Here is a 20,057-nt window from a genome sequence, read left to right as displayed (position 1 = left end):
TCTGTTGCTATGATAACATTTGAACCAGAGGTAACTTGCGTAGAGGAAAGGATTTATTTGGCTTATACTTCCAGGTCATGTACATCATTTGAGGGAAGTCAGGGCAGAAGCTTAAGCAGAAGCTGGTAAATGAGCTAAAGAGTTGGTTTTGGACAGTGTTTTATCACAGAACAGAGCAAACTGCTCTGTTATAGAAAATGAAAACAGAGTTACTGCAGAGCTTCTGAGACCCTCTGTTGTTTATATCGTCCTGACCTCAAGTTCTAATTTTCCCTTGGTGGACTAGTCTGTGGTCTCCTTTGATGTATTTAACAGCACACTGGCTCTCTTTCATAATTTAAAAAACATTTTTTTTAAAGTTAGGTATGGTGGCACATGTCTTTAATCCCAGCAATTAGGAGGCAGAGGCAGGTAGAACTCTGTGAGTTTGAGGTTAGCGGGTTCTACGTAGTGAGTTCCAGGACACCTAGAGCTACATAGCTAGAGTCTTATCTCAAAAAACAAAACAAAATGTTATGTATTTTATTATTTTAAAATTGTATGTGCACACACATATGAGCATGCTTGTATGTGTGTATGAGCCCCAAAGAAGGTGTCATATCCCCTAGACCTGATGCTGCAGGTGGTGTGATCTACCTGACATGGGTGCTGGTAACCTACCTTTACTTACAAGAGCTCTTAACCCCTGAGTCATCTCTCCAGCCCACTGTTTATTACATTTTTAGTATGTATTTTACATGTCAAGTAATTTTGAATGACACACTAGAATGCTTTGGTTAAAGTTTTCAAATCCATTTATTTTATGGACTAGGTTATCTATTAGAATCCAGCATTGATCTAATTGAGTTTATATATGACATACTGCTCTAGGATTAATAAGATCCTTATTCATGAACTCATGCATTTTTTCTTTTTCTTTTTAATTTACGTTATGTGTGCATGCATGTACACACATGCCTCCACTCCTGTGGAGGTCAGAGCGGACCTGATTATTATTTTCTTAACTGTATTGCTCCTTAACTGTATTGCTTAACTAATTGCTCCTTCATTTCAGTGCAGATGCTTAAGATCTTACAATGTCTCTGGGAGTTTGTTGGTTTCGTGACTTAACCTTGATCAGTCTATTCAGATTGTTTCTCTATAGTGAAAGAAGACCAGCTGAGCCAGTGTGCTGTATGCAGTTCCCTGCCCCCTTCCTTCTGTAATGTATATATAAACACTCTAGTTCAGCATTTTGGTTGGAGTTTGCCTGTCAGCATATCTAAATGTTCCTGGCATTTTCTGCTGCTCTCTCTGTTTCCCAGTCAGTGTTATCAAATCAGTAGATGATCTCCTGTCAGTCCTCAGGTGTTCACAGCTTCTGTTTTCAACACCCTAGTTCTAGAGACTCTTGTCCTGTCATAGTGAATTTAGTGTTCAGCACTTAAACTTGGTTTACTGAGAGGGTTGCTGCCATTGGTCAGCCACATTTACTTTACTTAATTATCCCTTAGCTCAAATTGTTCTGTAATGCACAGTACCAAATAAAGTAACTGTTTCATAAAGGACATCAGAAAACATAAACCAATGGAAAAGGCTTGAATCTCTACCCCAACATTACAGGGGGTTAATTTTGATGAATATCTTTGCAGAAAAGTCAGTGAATTTATCCTCAAAAGATTCTATTATATCTCACTCCAGCAAATGTTACCACTGTAAAAGCATTGCTTTTTATTTAGTGAGAGAGGATCTGTTGGAAAGGAGAATTTAACTTTAGACAGAGGTAAAGCTTCAAGTAAAGTTGTGGAGAGAGGTATTGGTGGGCTGCGTGTGGTGGTGCACACCTGGAACCTCAGCACTCAGGTGGCTGAGGCAGGAGGAGCAGAGCATGGAAAAGGAGCTTTGAAGAGCTGGAGAGGGCTCAGAGTGCATCTCATGGTGTGGAGATGTGGGTCAAGAGTCTCCCAGGCCTCACCATTAATGGGCTTGTACTTGGTCATCCCTAGAGTGACCACTGTGTATATCTATAGGTTCAGTTGTGAAGATGCAGGAAAAAGAATGTCTCTGAAGTCAGTCTCTATTATGTGTCCAGGGACTTGGAGAACATTAAGAAAGCATTTTCCTGACTCATGGTAAACCCCTCAGCTATGGTTCCTGCTAGAAGGCTATGTAGCATATTGTGTAGCATGTAAATGTTGTATAATGCTGAATAAGAATGAAAGAGAACCTTAAAAAAGTATGGTGGCGGGCAGTGGTGGCGCACGCCTTTAATCCCAGCACTTGGGAAGCAGAGGCAGACCGATTTCTGAGTTCGAGGCCAGCCTGGTCTACAGAGTGAGTTCCAGGACAGCCAAGGCTATACAGAGAAACCCTGTCTCGAAAAAACAAACAAACAAAAAGTATGGTGGGTGCAGTGTGGGCTACATAGTGCATCCCTGTTTCACTGTTCTCATGTTCTTTCTCTTTTCCCCTCTTTTGTGTTTATGGGCAGTGGAATATGGCAGGTCACCTTATTTTATTTTATTGATTTATTTTGAGACAGAGGCTGGCTTTGAACTCCCTATATAGTGTCTGGTTTTGAACTTCTGATTTTCCTGCCTCTACCTACCAAGTGCTAGGACAGCAGGCCTGTCCCACCATGCTGGCTAAATAGTGTTTTGTTTTGTTTTCTTCTTAAGAACATTTTTACTGTCACACTTGATTATATTATATTGACTAACAAAAAATGTAGTGCCATGTACAGTAGAATTACTTTAATATTGGTGCTAGGATAAAATAAAGATTGGAGGATAAATTCATATGTTTTTCTCTGCCTTGTCTTGTGTTGCCTTAATGTTTAAATAATTATAGTGGGCCTGAGAGATGGCTTAGTGGGCAAAAGTGCTTGTTGCTAAGCTGACAACCTGAGTTTCATCCCTGGGACTCACCTAGTGGATGGAGAGAACCATCTCCAGCTTCACATTTCATCATGTCATACATAAATAAGTAAATAAATGTGAGGAAAAAAGGTAATTTTAGAAGAACCTACTCCCAACCCCTAGGACCAGACTCTGGCAGTCTATTGTGTATGCCAGGCATGGACTCTACCATGGAGTCATACATTTTCAGCCTCAAGAATGTGTTTAGTTGGAGGCCTACAACTAAGTCTGTAAACACTGCGTCATCTGCAGTTGACAGTTCCATTAGCTATTGCTGTGCTGTATGTCAGGAGTTCTTAGGAAGAAGTTTAGCATGTAAGAATTGTTACACGAGAGTTTGATTTTATTTTTATTTCATACATGTGGGAGCATTTGTGTGTGTGTGTGTGTGTGTGTGTGTGTGTGTGTGGTACTCTCAGAAAACCACTGTCCCAATCTATTCAACATCTTGAAGATGTTTGCGTCCTCAAGAAATAGTGGCCCCAGCTATCCAAGAGCCCTTAGACTTTTACAGTAAGTGACTAGGCTTTTACCAGAACGGTAAGTTACTTGCTTTGGCTTTATCCTCCCTAATGCTGGCTTTTTCTGTGTGGTATTACAGTATGTTCACAGGCTCCTGCAGTTTGTCTCTTTATAGCCATTTTTTTTTTTTTTTTTTTTTTTTTTACTTTAGTGCCACTTCCTTGGTTGTACAGATGTTGTTCAAACTACTTCTTAATGGGGTAAAGAAGAATAGAAAGAATATTGTTAATGTGGCTATTCTTTACTAAGAAATAGTGCATTTGTTGTTAGTCAACTGACAGTCCCTTGAGAATGTCTCTAAAAACACAGCATATTTGTGAACAGATAAGCAACTGTTTGTCTATTTAAGAAAAATGTTGAGAATTATTCCATATTTTTTTATGCTTAAAATACTATTTTTTTAAAGTTTCAGAGTGAATTTTGGCCTGTTGTTTTTTAGAATATCTCTTATATTTGACAATTTTGTACATATGAACAATATATGTCCCCTCGATCCTATCCTCCATTACTCCCAGGTAACCCCAAGATGTCACCCTTTTTAAATTTCCTCTACTTTTGTGCTAATAACCCACTGTGTCCAGTTAGCGTCACCCATTGGATGCTTGCTGATCTTGTCGACTTGACCTGGTGAGGTAACCACAGCTGCAGCGAGCACATGACTGAAGCATCACGTCCTGTCCTGAAGACATTCACAGCACTTCTCCCTCCTCCAGCCCGTTCGTTCTTTCTGCCTTTCTTCCATGTTCCATGAGCTTTTAACTAGTAGGGTCAAGGGGGCTGTGTGTGTTGCTCTTAGGAAGTCACTGTCCTTCTTTACATTTATTTTTTGAATACTAACCTTGTTTTTGTGAAACCTTGTTTTATGTATAGGGCAGTGGTTCTGAACCTTCCTACTGTGACCCTTTAATACAGTTCCTCATGTTGTGGTGACCCAGCCATATCATTATTTGTTACTAATTCATAACTGTAATTTTGCTCCTGTTATGAATCGTAATGTAAATATCTGATATGCAACCCCTGAAAAGGGTGAGTTGACCCCTAAAGGGCTCATGACCCACAGGTTGAGAGCCAATAGTATAGAGGCTATATTATAATTAGCCACAGCAAGTGGTGGCTGTTTTCAGCCAGTGAGTTTGGGAGGTGCTGGGAAGTGGCATGGCAAGTCCTCTTAAAATGCTTTCCATTGTTTTCTCAGTTAAGAAAGGGTATTAGGTGTGTTGGGGATGACTTGGCTTGTGGAAGATGTTAATACTGTTTCATTTCCGTTCTGCTGTACCTATTGTGTTTAGATGTCTTGGGAGCTCTTGAAAGTTAATTAGGGTCAGGAAACCAGAAACATGTGAGATTCAGGTGAACTTATACGTATTTGTGGTGATTGTTTACTCTCCCTGTTTCAGAATGAGAGTAGTTCTTGTGACTTTTAAAAGCCTTTTAAAAAAATCTGATTTATGGCCTGGTGGTGTTGTGCCTGTTGCCTTTAATCCCATCATTCAGGAAACGGGTAGGTGGATCTCTGAATTTGACACCTGCCTTGTCTGTAGAGCAAGTTCCAGAAGAGCTAGGACTAGAGAATAACCTTGTCTGGAAAAACCAATTAAAGACAGAAAAGCACCCAACTCCAAAACTGGCATGGTGGCAAAAGCCTTTAATCCCAGCACCCAGGAGACAGAGGCAGGAGGATCTCTGAGTTGGGCAGAATGAGTTCTAGGACAGCCAAGTGTAGTTAAAGTCATCTATAGAGGGGTTTTCCTCCCATCCACTTTACTCCCAGAAATAAGGACTCTGAGCCTTAATAATTCATGAGTAAATGCCTAGGGCAGAAGCCTTGCTTGTTCTCTGACTAGCTCATGACTTAATTACCCATTTAGGCTAATTAAGTTTGGCCATGTAGCTGGTCTTCAGTTTCAAGTGACCATCATCTTTGGTGTCTTCAGTGAATCTCCAGCATCTTACTCTTTCCCAGAATCCTATTTCCTGCCTCAGCTCATTGGCTGTAGGCCTTTTTATTGACAGGTGAGTGTTTTTACACAAAGATTTTCTCTACCGCCAGGAAACCCTGTCTTCACCCTCACCCCCAACAAAAACAAAATCAAACAAACACACACCTGACTTCAGTGGAAGTTTTTTTTTTTTTTAAAGATTTATTTTATTTATTTTATGTGTATGAGTACACTGTAGCTGTACAGATGGCTGTGAGCTATCATGTGTGTGGCTGCTGGGAATTGAACTCAGGACGTCTGTTGGCCCTGCTCGCTCCGGCCCTGCTCGCTCCAGAGTAATTCACTGTAGCTGTCTTCAGACGCACCAGAAGAGAGTGTCAGATATCATTTTACAGGTGGTTGTGAGCTACCATGTGGTTGCTGGGATCCGAACTCAGGACCTTCAGAAGAGCAGTCAGTGCTCTTACCTGCTGAGCCATCTTGCGAGCCCTCAGTGGAAGTTTTAACATTAAAAACTGAATTAGCTAGGCATAGTGGTGCACATGCCTTTACTTCTAGCACTCTGGAAACAGGCAAGTGGATATCTATGGGTACAAGGTGACCCTGGAATGCATAGTGAGTTCTGGGACAGTCTCACGGTCTTGAGACTAAGCCTTTAAAAAACAAACAAGCAAACAAACAAATAGAAAACTGAGATTAAACTGTTCTGAGTTGAGCTGAGCCAAACTAAATTGAGAAGAGTTAATTATTGCTGACTAAAAGGGTGAGAAAGTAACTATTTTCTGTATTTTCTTAGAAATGGTCACATTTGTATTTCTAACATTTATTCATAATGGTATCTATTTTAATAAATTGACCCTTTGGGGAACAAATATAGCTAGGATATGGGGGAAATAACTCTTAACTTCAAGAATAATTACAAGTTTCTTATACCAGATTTGAGAGACAATGGTATTTTGGTCCTGAATACAGTGTGGTTCTAAGTGCATTGATGCAGGGAGTGAGCTGGTGGATCTATTTTCTAACACCCAGCCTGGTCTGGCCAAACTGTTGATCCTAGGATTTTCATTTAAGAATGTGCTTGAGGGTAAAAAGCACTTTTCTGCTCCTTTTTGGGAGGGGTGACCCCTCCCCCAATAGGCTTATGGGGAAACTTTTCATAATAGTAGATTCAGTTTGTTGAAATGTGTAAGTCAGTGCTGTTGACAGCCTTCTTTGTCTAAATAGTAATTTTATCACCAGAGAAAACCAACGTTCTTCTAGCTCTGCACTCTGATACAAGAATGAAGTTTTTGTCCCTGGGAGTTGCCTCTTTGGTTGGAAAGGAGTTCTGTATTTATGACCTCTCATCGGGGTTTGTCATTAACGTCGCACCTGTCACTGTCTCTTACAACTGAGTATTCCATGGTGTACATGCACAGCATTTTATTTTTCTATTCTCAGTTTGTGAAATTGTTAGTTTTTCTTCACATTTCAGCCATTATGAACAATACAGCTAAGAATATGAACATTTAATCATAGTCTGGTGATTGAGTAATGGAGGAAAACAACTTATGGGACAGAGGTGGTCCCATAAGATCATGATGGAGATTCTTGTCACCCAGTAACATGTCATGGTATCTGCCCTATCACTTGATTGTGCTGATGTTGGTATGATATTACTGTGGTGCTGGTCGTAGACAGGTATAGAACACACAGTTATGTAAGGTATATAATAACACTTGCTAATATAAACTATATACTTATATAACTATAAGTATGTAGTTTTCATCATTAGGATATTCTTTCTACTTATATATAAAACATAGTGTATGTAAAACAGCCTCAGGCAGGTCCTCATCCAGTATTCTGGAAGGCATTATTGTCATAGGAACTGACAGCGGCATGCATGCATGTTGTTGCTCCTGAAGACCTTCCAGAGGGAGACTGTGCAGACTGTTGGTACCTTCTTGTAATCCTGGTACTTGGCAGCAAAGGTTGGCAGATTGCTGATACCAACCTGGGCTGCATAGTGAGACCCTGTCTCAAAAAACAAAAATAACCCAGTATATTTTTTAAATTCACATTTATTTATGGTGTATGTACATGCACTTGTACATGTGGAGGTCAAAGGACACTTGTAGAAGTTAGTTCTCCTTTCACCATGCAGATTCCTGAAATGGAACTTGGGTCAGGTCATCAGGCCTAGTAGCAAATGCCTTTACTTATCTAGCTATTTCATTTTGTGTGTGTGTGTGTGTGTGTGTGTGTGTGTGTGTGTATAAAACACCCCCCTACGCACACTCGACAGGGTTTCTCTGGCTGTCCTGGAATTTGCTCTGAAGACCAGACTGACCTCGAGCTCAGAGAGATTTCCTTGTGCTTCCTGAGTGCTAGGATTAAAGGCAAATGCCCATATACCTGGTCTAGTTTAAAAAAAAATTTTTTTTAAAGATTTATTTATTTTATAAATGTGATTACACAGTTGCTGTCTTCAGACATGAGAAGAGGGCATTGAATCCTATTACAGGTGGTTGTGAACCATCTGTGGTTGCTGGGAATTGAACTCAGGACCTCTGACAGAGCAGTCAGTATTACTAACCACTGAGCCATCTCTTCAGCCCTAGTTTTAAATTTTCTAATTATAATAGAATTATATCACTCTTTCCTTCCTCCAGCCCCTCCTAGCAACCTTTCCACAAACCCTATCCCCTCCTGTTGTCAAGTTGATATTATCGTCACACGCGCGCGCGCACGCGCGCGCACGCACGCTATTTCCTCTTCTAGAGGTCCTGGATTCAATTCCAAGCACTCAAATGACGGCCAGCCATCTATAACTGTAATGCTGTGGGATTCAGTGCCCTCATTTGGTATGCAGACATACATGGAGACAAAATGCCCACATACAAGCATGTGCTTGTCATCTCCAGCATTGCACAGGTAATTTAGATTCACTATAGAGAATAAAAGGGAGAATGATTGTCAGAGTGCAGTAACATGATTTAGGATTGTGCATGTGCAGCTGTACAGTGAGTAGTCTGGAAGGTGAAAGTTAGTGAGTTCTAAACCATTTCAATACTTTAGAGGAAAAGGAACATTATATTTATATAGGGTGTTTGTTTTGTTTTTTTGGTTTCTGAGACTGGGTCTAGCAGTGTAGACTAAACTAGCTTTAAGCTCCTGATTGTTCTGCTTCAGTCTGCTGGATGCTGGGCTTACAGATGGTTATATCACCAAGCCAACAAGGAAACTTAAAAACAAAACAGGATCATGCAGTCTTAGGAGTTGTAGTAGTTAGGATTTTTATTGCTGTGAAGGGATACCATGACCGTGACAACTCTTATAAAGCAAAATATTTAATTGGCTTGTAGTTTCAGTTAATCTACCATCATCATCATCCTCTTCATCATCATCATCATGAAAAGCATGGTAGTACATATGGTGCTGGAGAGAGCTGAGACTTGTACACCTTGATCACAGGCAGCAGGAAGTGACCAGGCTTGAGCTTCTGAGACCTCAAAGTCACACACCTCCTCCAACAAAGCCACACCCACTCCAGGATCACACCTCCTAGTAGTGCCACTCCCTATGGACCTGTGGGGGTCATTTTTATTCACACCACCACAGGAGTGTTAGTATTTTATATCAGTCCATTAATTGTCATATATTATACATAAAATAATTCCACATTACAAATTACATTTGTTGTCTTGTTTTTTGAATGTTGAAATTTCAGGTATTTGTCACTATGCCAGGTTTAAGAGAAACTTTAATTCTTCCTAATGACCTTACAAACTAAATTAATAATACTAAGTCTTATATATTAAACTTCTCAAATGGGGTGAAGGGATAAATACAAGCAATGCATATTTTAAATACAAGACACTATAGCTTTCAGAGTTCATTCTATGGAACAAACACTTCACGATTTCAGAGAGGACAGTTGGTGGTGATAGAATTATTGGATAAGGAGGGTCAGGATTCATGGTCATTCTCAGATGTGGGGGAGGTGGGGGTCACGAGTTCCTGGACCATGTGAGACTCTGTCTCAGCACACCCCCATCCCCCCAAAAGGGGAATGGATGGTCTGGAAGAATTAGAATTGAAGTAGTTTTGAAGTAATGTATTAAAAAAGATAGGCCCATAGTTATGTCTTGAAGTCAGGAAGTTGAAACTGATAGGTGGCTGTCAGAACTCTGAATGTGGAGGCCACAAGTGCTGCTGGTGGCAGTAACTTCTGAAGGCGGATCCTCCCGCTCACCACTTAGCTCAGCAGCAGGAAGCCTGTGGGCCTCGCTTCTGCTGCTCACACTCCGGAGCTGCTCACTCAGCCTTGTTTACATTCCAGATAAATTAACTACAAGAGGAAAATCTGGAAAATGTAGGGGATTTTTTTGGTGGTTGTTGTTACTTTTTTTTAAAAAAAATTTTTCTGCCCCTGAAGTACAGGAAGGAATGTATCCAGGGGAGCATGAGTGTCCTTCTGCTTTATAAGGCTTTGCATGCAGTGTATTTTGAAGGTGGTAAGATTCAAAACATTTCTGAAATGTTATACTAAATATGAACCATTAATTTTGTTGTTTACATAAAATATTTTTTTCAGGCCTAATGTTTTCAGTTGCAAGTAAGCTAGTGTTTGTAAAAAACCTTTTATAGTATGTTTCCTGTTTGTAGTGAATGGTGGAAGTATCCTAGGTATGGAACTGTAAAACCTTTAATTTTTCTCTTACTACTGGATTTTGTGTGTGGGTGGGTGTGTGTGTGCATGTGTCACAGCATGTATGTACAGGTGAGAGGAGGCAGGTTGGCTGGTGAGTTTTTTTGGGATTCTTCTATTTCAGTAGGAACACAGGATCAGAGATAAATTACCATTCCTGGCTTTCCTTGTGTACTGGGAATTCAAACTCAGGTCCTCATGCTTGTCCAAGGACTTTATTTGCTGAACCATCTCTACTTGTTGTCTTTTTTTGTTTGTTTGTTTGTTTTTTAACTCAGTTTATCTTTATTATCTTACTGAAATGAGATTGTGGTAATTTTTAAAAATAATGCATGTGGAAGGGGAGGTAACACTGGGGAGGGGGCTCTCAGAGGAGAAGGGGAGGGGAAGATTTGTGTGAGGGAGTACTTGGAGGAGAGGGGGGCTGATATTGGCATGTAATGTGAATAAATAAATAAATTTTAAAAATGAAAAAAAAATGTACGACAGGCTAGATGTGGTGGCACAACCTTTAATACCAGTACTCCCAGGCAGAGGCAGGCAAGTCTCAGACTGAGGCCAGTCTGGTCTACAGATGAGTTCCAGAACAGACAAGGCTATACAGAGAAATCCTGTCTCCAAAATAAGGTTGTACACTAGGAATGAGTAAGTCTTACCCAGACTAGGTGGAGAGACTGTGTGGTTTTATTATGTATTTGTTTCTAAGATTTGTTTTATGTTTATGAGTGTTTTGCATCAAATCATCTGGAACTGGAGTTAAGATAGGTGTGAACCACCACATGGAGGTTAGAAGTTGGACTTGAGCCCTCAAAGAACAAGTGCTGTTAACTGCTGAGCCATCTCTCCAGCCTCATGTCTTGTGTTGTTATCATTACTCATTTTTAAGTGTTTCTCTAACAGTGCTGTAATAGGGAACTACAAGCTCGTTTTAGTGTGTTCTTTTTCATGCCCTTGCATGTTTCATGAAACGACAGATGACCATTTGCTTTTGATATGCTGTGTGTCTTGTGTGTGATGGTGCATACCTATAATCCCAGGCCAGGAAGATTGTGAACTCAAGACTAGCTTGAGCTACACAGTGACTTCAGGGCCAGCCTAGACTAAATAGGGAGAGCCTATTCCACAAAATCAAAACAATCCTGGAGTGAGGCACATCTACCCTGTAACCCTAGCACCTGGGAGGTGGGGATTGAGGAGGAGATCAAGGCCCCCTTCATTTACATTACATGGCAAGTTTGAGGTTAGCCTGGCCTGCTAGAGATCCCTCCTCAACAAAACAAAACAAAATCACCCAGAGTAACACAAACAAAAGACACACATGCTAAATAACTTCCTGACTCTGGTTTAGAGTCTTAAAAAGGTGTATGCTTGCCTGTTCATGTGTGTATGCATATGTTTATGTGTATGTCTGCCTGTCTTGGGAAGGAGGGGTTTCGAGTATGCCATAGCATGCATATGAAGGTCAGAGGACAATTTTCAAAAGATTCTCTTCTACCAAGTGGGTCCTGGGAGTGTAACTCAGATTGTCCAGCGTGGTGGCAGTCACTTTTACTAGTGACTGTAGATCTGGAATTAAATAGATTGTATAAATAGTTAAGAGAAATCTTGGTTTGGCCTTGAAAGACAGGAGGCAGGAATGATACTCTTTTTTTTTTTAAGATTTATTTATTATATGTAAATACACTGTAGCTGTCTTCAGACACCCCAGAGGAGGACATCAGATCTCATTACGGATGGTTGTGAGCCACCATGTGGTTGCTGGGAATTGAACTCAGGACCTCTGTAAGTGCAGTCAGTGCTCATAACCGCTGAGCCCGGAATGATACTCTTGTTTTTTGCTTGGGAAACAAGGTAGAAGAGAGAGAATAGAGTAAAATAAGGTGGATAGAATTGAAGTAGGAGAGGAGTAAGGAAAGTAGAGTTGAGTTAAGCTGAAGGCAGAGGGCACACATCTTGTGTGATGTGCTGCCTGCTGTAGACTCTGTATTTACACTGAAGAACATGTAGGCTGAAGAGCTTTGGACTGGAAATGAGGGTTTAAGTATCACCAATACACATCATCAATATACATATGCCCTGTGAACCCTGGTCTGATGGAAACAAGTTAAGGAGCCTGAATGGACTGAAAAGACTCTGTATTAATGTGTAAGCAAGTAAAAATCAGCCAAACTATTTAACTTGAAGAGTGAAAACTGCCCTCCCTGAGTGAGGACCACTCAGCTTGCCACAGTATCCAAAATTCCCATTATTAGTATTTCCCTTAGGGTTAAAACACTTCCTTTCTAGGAGTTGCTGTTAAAATGTACTTACTTCTGAAGGGATAAACTTTTAATCTTTTATGGTAGTGTTCATATTTTTAGATCACTAACCTTTATTTTGGAATTCAGATAGAAATGTAAGAAAAATTAAGTTTGGAAAACATGATACTGTCCCAAAGTGTGAAATTAAAGAGGAATCTTAGATTTGGAGCCTGGGTTGGAAACAGGTCATGGTGAGTTTGGTGGAGCAAAGGGATCCTGTCACCAAAGAGGGACTGTGAGAGAGCTGGGGAGCCAGCATACTTTGTAACCCAGCTCTTGGGAGGCAGAGGCAAGAGGACAGAGAATTCCCATTCCAGCCTGTCTAGAGTGGCACTGATCCACAGAAGGAGGGGTGAAAGAACATTTGAAAATGAGATATAGGGAAAAATCTGAAGGCATTGGGTAGGATTTTGATATAATTTGTTATTTGAACTGGACATCCTGAGATAGAGATAGGAATGACCATGAAAACAAGTGTGAATTGAAACCATGATGGGCAATCCTTCTACAAGGTTATATCTATTTCATTTGTAGCATAATGAAATATCTCAAAATTTAGTTGTGTGTTAAGCATTATACTGAATTAAGTGGCACTTCTGCTTGATTTTTGCCTCTCAAATGCCTGTGCCACCACACCTAGTTTATAAGTATATATATTTTATTAGATTATCTAGAGTAATTTAATAGGATCAAGCCCTATGAATGTGAGCTTCTATCCATTTGGGAGAAATAGAAGCTAAGTAAAACATTTTTGGTAAGACCTAGGGCTCTCCCTTACAGTTTGATCAGTTTAAGCTTAAGACTTTAGAGTTACGGTTGATTGTGCTTAAAACTCATTAAGAGGTATAAGGGTTAGGAGTCACAACTGGGTTTCTGCTGTTAGTGGGATCTTTAGTTACTTTCTACTATCCTGATAGTAGATACTGAAGCAAGACATTATACTTTGATGCACAGAACAGTGTTCCAGTGGTTTCTCCTCATCCATCCTGTCTCTCTAGGTGATAGAGAACATGTTTAACTTTTCCATGACTGCCTGAATGTGTTTGAAGATGTCAACTCATTTAAAGATAATCCTTTTTTTACTCGTGGCACTTTGATGGATACCTTGGAAAACAAAAGTTTCTGTGCCGAGAGTGCTATAATCTCAAACTCAGCTAGTGAGGTAGTGCAGCGTGTTCTGTCTCTTCACAGTGAACAACGGGCAGGCGGGAAAGATGGTATTTAATGCCATATAAAAGCACCACCACATGCCAGGTCGTAAGGTAGATTTCTGTGGCCTCATGGTTCCTGAGGGGTTCTAAGGAGAATCTAGTACATGCCAGTAATGGGTTCATGCATGTTCTTTGGGTGAGTACATTAAAATGTAGTTTTAACTGACACTGAAATGATTTAAAATATTTGATTCTTACAAAATATAGTAAGGGAGTAAAGAACTATACTGACTACAATTGAAAAAATAAGTCTATTGAATTTTCTTTTGAGAGTGCCCAATTAATTACACTAGGATCCAGTGCTGTTTTAGCACATGCTTTCTTTGTGATCAACAATTAGTGGTTTTGTTACTTAGTATTATACACATTTCTGAAAATCTTTTCTGAAAAGATTGTGATCATGTGTCAAGCATTGAAACTGTCCAGCTTTCCATGGAAGTCAGTCTTGATACTAATTATTAGTCTGCAGTGAGTAATTAGTTTTAAATAGAATAATTGCACATTTTAAAAGTGTTCAGTTTGATAAACTTTGCTATATATATATGTATATATGTATATGTATATATATATATATACATACACACACACACACACACACACACACACACACACACACACACATATATATATATATATATATATATGCCCATGAAGTGATGCTACACTCAAGCTACTGAAAATCTGAGCCTGGGGACAGACAGTGGGCCAGAGCTTGCCTGGCTGCTCAAGTCTGGTGTGACCCTAGCACCAGAAAAAAACACTGTAATGAGAATATCTGTCACCTCAAAAGTTTGGTTTCAGTCTTTGTGATCTTTTTTTTTAAGATTTTATTTATTTTTATTTATATGAGAACACTGTTGCTGTCTTCAGACACACCAGAAGAGGGCATCAGATCCTACTACAGATGGCTGTGTACCACCATGTGGTTGCTGGGAATTGAACTCAGGACCTCTGGAAGAGGAGTCAGTGCTCTTAACCAACCACTGAGCCATCTCACCAGCCTTCTTTGTGATCTTCTTCATTGCCTCCCTATACCTATTGCCAGGCAGTTGATACATCTGCTCTTTGTTACCAGAAATTAGGTTTTTTTTTTTTTTCTAGAAATTAGTTTTTTTTTTCTAGAAATTTTATAAATGGATTTTATAGCATACTGTGTGTGTGTGTGTGTGTGTGTGTGTGTGTGTGTGTGTGTGTGTGTTGTGTATGTTTCCTTAGTGCTGTGTTTTGTGCATGTTAGCCAAGTGCTCTATCATGGGCCTGTGTAGTCAGTCTGGGTGGGTTTTAATGAAGCATAAATATTTTTGATTCATCCATGTTGGTGTTGTTTAGTAGTTAATTATTTTTGTTCATGGTGTGTGTGTGTATGTGTGTGTGTGTGTGAGTGATTCACATGTCAATATGTAAAGACCAAAGGTATGTTATTTTTCTTTGTCATTCTATCTTTAAAAATTATATTTATGAATATATGTAAATTATTTATGCATGTGTGTGTGTGTATATGTGGGTGTATAGCACATATGTGCACATGTGTGGAGATCAGAGGCCAATTTGAAGGAATTGGTTCCTTTTCACTATGAGGATGCCTGAGGTTGAACTTAGATGTGACAGCAAGTGGTCTTACCCAATGAACCATCTCGCTGACCCCCTCTGTTGTATATTTTGAGGCAGTTTCTCAGAGAACCTGGAGCTTGGCATTTGGCTATCCTGGCTGGCTGGCAAGTCCCCTAAATCCACCTGCTTGGCACCCTCACTCCTGGGGTTAGAGATGTGTGCCCCTGTATCCAGCTTGTGTGTGCCGGCCATCCATACGCAGGTCTCCATTCTTGTACGGCAGCTCTTTACCTGCTAAGCCATCTCCACAACCCTATAGCAGTCATTCACTGTTACAACCAGGCATGTTCAATCTACTTTTTTTTGTTGTCTTATGCAAAGTTCATCATTGAACACTAGGTAGCTAAGATCCACACACACTAACAGACACACACACACACATACACACAAAATCTCATACTGTGTTAAGTCACTTTGCAGTTCTTTATTGGGTTATATTCATAATTATTCTAGGGCTTATGTGGCACATGGCTACAAATGCCTGAATGAAGTATATTCCTGTTTATCCATTCACCTATCTACAGGCAATTGGGGTTGTTTCCTGGGTTTTGCTGTTCAAAAAAAGAAAAAAGAAAAGAAAAAGGCAATTTAAATAAAGCTGAGTTAAAGAGTGATTTTTCTGAATTAGGATCCAGAGTTTTATCTAACTGAGAATTTGAGTATTTTAAGACAAAAAAGGGAAGTACAGTAAGGTTCCATCTTTCTCTATCCTTTTTGGGTGTGGTCTGATCTGCTGGCAGCCTATGCTTGGCTGAAGGTTAGCTGCTTGTGATTGGGTGAGGCTCAGCTGCTTGTTCTGCCAGTCAATTAGGTTTTCTGTCCATTTACATGGTGAGTTATATGCATTTCTTTAATTTTTAAAAAATTTATAAACTTTTATTTATTAAAAAAAACTCTTGCAAATAAATAAAAACATCACTCACCAAAGTTAGTCAGATCCAAACTCTGTACAACCTAATGTGTTTTGTAGGATAAGAACTCAGAGTATAGATACAACCTCAGAGGATTAATTTTGTTTTTCTTATTCATTTTATCATCTGTTACAAATAAATTGCTGTAAATAGTTTTATAGATGTACACTTTTACTTCTTTAGATAAATATATAGGAATGTAATGGCTGCATTGTATGACAGAGTGTGTTTATGTGTATATTTTTAAAGGAACTACAAAATTAAAAAAAGACTAGCTATGCATTTCAAGCTTGTACCAGCAGCATTTGGAAGACAAAATTAGTTTTTATTTTTGCTGTAGTTTTTGGTGTTAGGGTTAAACCTGGGGCCTTGTGCATGCAATGCAAGTGCCCTACCCACTGAGTTATCCCAGCTTACCACAGTTTAAAGAGTTGAATATAGAGACAATTTCAACAAAGCAGCTGATGACTAGGGAAGAGTTGTTCTGTGTTTGAATGGCTAGAATTGGAAGAGAATGACTTCTTGTGGTAGTGCTTTTAGAGGGTGAAGACACTGGATGGACAGTGATGACGTGAGTTATGTGTCCCTAAGGTGAGCCAGAGTGAGGAAGCAGTGGTTAGATTACCAGTTGAGCTTCTGCTTGCTAGATCTGAGGCCCATTGTTGCTTAGTGCATTATGTGTTTATCTGGATATCTGTGTATGAAGAAATTGCTTAGCTTTAATATAGGCTTGGCCACACAGCTACTCATCTTCAGAATTAGAACTCAAATCTGTAGCTTTCTGACTCAAAATTCATGTTTTTATCTATGTTATTTTATATTCCTAAGTCAGGAGAGCACATTTGACTTGGACAGTAATACAGTGTTCTTTGTGAGCTATTAAAAATACATAGCAGAGTTTGAAAGTTCAGATGCTTATCAGGTCCAGACAGGTAAAAACTGTGAACTAAGTTACAGTGGAGAGAGTGGCAGGAGTTATCTGTGGAGAGCCACAAAGTCAACGCCCATCGAGAGGTGGCTGTTAATTCACTCTAATAGCGCTCCATGTAGGAGCAGACTGTAGGTTGTTTGATTTAATTTTACAAGAGAGATTAGAAATCTGACTTTTTTTGTGAAGTTTTCAGACTTGTCAATGTAGGAAGGTGTCCTTCCTGTAACACAGTGTGTATCCATAGAAGGCTTGTCACCTGCGTTCTGTGCAGTGGGCCACTTATACCTTGCATAGCATGGAAACAGCAATCAGTTTATATGATGAGAAAAGGGTGGTGACTGTGTAATAAGCACATTACAGACATTAAAAAGTAGGTTGTTTGTTTAAACATAGTGCTTAAGTGCGCCCGCATTTGAGTTCAGTTGATTACACTGAGGGGAGAATGGCTCCCTGATCAGTTGATTACACTGAGGGGAGAATGGCTCCCCGCGGCCTCGCCTCCTAACTGCATGCTTGTGTTTTCAGATAGGGCCAGTATTGAGTGAAACTCGGAAACCAAATGAGAAGAAGTCTTCAGGAACAACTTCTGCTAATGAGTCTGCAGAGTTGCCTATGTGTGTCTTTCGGCATAGTCTCCATTCAGAGAGCTGAGTGAGTGGCTCCATTGATGAGTGGTAAGTCTGTCCACTGATGGCTAGATATCAAAATGATGGTCCACAGAGCCAGTCTACTTCATGTTCTTAGCACTCACCAGCAGTCAGTTCATTTTGTTGGCGTTCTCCCCTCTGGTATTACTGTGGGGTTTTAGAGTGTGGCTTTGATCTTCAGGTCAAGCAGAGCCTTCCATGGCCTGTGGAAGGTTGTTTATCATCTCATGGACGTCTTCTAGTCACAGTACATTCCACATTTTATCAGTTTAATCAGCCAATGGTAGTTGTTTATTCTCCTAATTATTAAAAATATACCAGAAGTTAGGTATGGTGGAGTATGCCTTTAATTGTAGCACTTGAGAGGCAGAGACTGTCTGGTCTATATAGTGAGTTCAGGATAGCCAGGACTACATAGAGAGATCCTTTCTCAAAAGAAAGGGGGGTGGGAAGGGAAAGCTGAAAGGGGAGAAAAGACCTGGGATTTTTCCTCTGCATAGATTAGAAGCATGTTTATCCTCTCTACCATTGATCCACTACATCAGACTGAGGATGGTTGAGGCATGATGTGAGATAAGAGTCTCTTGAGCACAGTTTCAGGTTAGAGAACACAGACCCCCTCTGGGAAGATGGTGTCTCCCACCATACAGTCAACACCCACAGTGACAAGGAATTTGAGAGTTCAGGAGAGGTTTTTGGCTATACACTTTAAATAAACTAGAAATACTGTTTCTCTAAAATAAAGGGGAACTTAAAGCTGGCAACTATATCAACCTTTTAAAAATAGAATGCAGTAAGGGCAAAACCGATTATGAGAAAAAACGCGAAAGTATTTTAAAGTTCTTTTGCAAATACCGAGAGTGAACATTTCATGTAGAGCTGGACAGCTTGTAAGAATTGAAAAGCAGAGGGAAAGCAGTTGTTTAACATGAATCCGACCGTGTTAACAACACCAAAGTCATTGGTTCCGCTTTGATTGCATTGGATAAAATGCCAGTAATTGTGTGTTTAGATCTGGGCCTCACTGAGCCTTTTCTCTGACCTGTGTAGTCAGGTCCTTCGGGGAGAGCGTCCCCACTCTCCCTTCCTGCCTTCTCCTTCTGTAAGTGCATTGCTGGGGACCAGACTACAGCAGACTCCCAGGAATGTTCCCAGCCTAAATCCCTGTCTTTAAAATCATTGATAGTCTAAGGTTCTTCATACTACAAAAATTCTAGTGCCCTACCAACACTTAAACTACTGCTTAATAAAAATCTGGTCTTGGTTTTTACTTTGCTATTGAGTATTTATCTGTTTACATTCAAATAACTAATCTTCATAAATTTACATTCATGTTTCTTACAAGATAAAATCAGTCATAAATTGCCTCTCATGAGCCAGGCCAGCAATTGTTAAGAATTTATTGAGAGAGGCACAGGGCATGTGGTCCTAATGAAAATGGAGGAGACTAAACCCATCCATAAAATTCTCCTTCCAACAGCTGTCAGGGCCCTTAGTACAATAGCAAAGTGAGTTGATCTTTCGGTTTCCCATTTCTGTTTGTGAAATTATTCTTGGTAGTTAGAGAGCACTGAGTCTTTTCCCCAAGTGCTTACTCTTTAGAATTCTCGTTTCTGAAGACACATCCAAGTGTGAGAGCGACTGTCGTTCATGGCCACGTCACTGATTTTACACTCACTTGAAAAATAACCTGGGAGGCTAAGGTTCATTGCTGAGCAGTGTTCTCTGTCCTGACTTCTTACACTATTCCTAAGGCTGAGCGTCTGCCTTTGTCTTGGTGTTTAAGTTGGCAGAAAGGGATGTGAGTGGTTGTGTGCCTTGGGAAGGGAAGGGTGGAGCATAATCCTCACTGTGAGTTTTGAGAAGAGATAATGAAATCCTTTATATCCTTTTCCATAGACCAGCATCTCAAAGACCCCATTTTCATAAGAATTGGTTGTGCAGCTGCAGCCCTGGCAACAAGGCCCAGGGAGAAGAATTGGGGCAAATTTCCAGACACAGGCCTCAGTGGTCTCCTGTGGAGCTATGCTAATGAAACAGATGAGAACATAAAGCATTTATAGAAATAAGCCTAGTACTTTATGTTGTACAGAAGACGTTGAAATCTTCCACATATATTTTATTATTTAAAAACTACAAAAGCTGTCATAAGCTATTTATTCAAGAGTAGTTATAGTCTGAGTATAAAAAAATTCTATCCTTTCAAGTTAATATTTATTTCTATGAATTATTTCTAAAATGTGGTTTTTGCTGCCTATTTTTGGTGAAGTCCAGCTTTTTGGTGAAGTCCAGATGTTTTCAAAACATGCTACCAGATTTATCAGATGTTTTAAAGATAAGATTTGCTGCTTGAAGAGACTGCTTAATAATAAGACTCTTAAGTATAAGAGC

At 39.8% G+C, this 20,057-nt stretch overlaps 1 protein-coding gene across 2 annotated transcripts in view; it reads left to right on the top strand.

The window, feature by feature from the left end:
• Nucleotides 1-20,057, top strand: part of Cdc42se2 (CDC42 small effector 2) — a 70,015-nt gene that overhangs the window by 13,169 nt on the left and 36,789 nt on the right. The window contains exon 2 of one of the 2 annotated variants that reach the window (XM_031350495.1): nucleotides 17,545-17,693. The exons of the other annotated variant lie outside the window; for it this stretch is intronic. The gene's annotated coding sequence lies outside the window, so the exon portion shown is untranslated. The remainder of the gene's footprint in view (nucleotides 1-17,544; nucleotides 17,694-20,057) is intronic. 2 annotated transcript variants of the gene reach the window in all.

This window comes from Mastomys coucha, unplaced genomic scaffold (genome assembly GCF_008632895.1).
Source record: "Mastomys coucha isolate ucsf_1 unplaced genomic scaffold, UCSF_Mcou_1 pScaffold5, whole genome shotgun sequence".
NCBI classification, from domain to species: Eukaryota; Metazoa; Chordata; class Mammalia; order Rodentia; family Muridae; genus Mastomys; species Mastomys coucha.
This window is presented reverse-complemented; position numbering and strand designations above follow the sequence as displayed.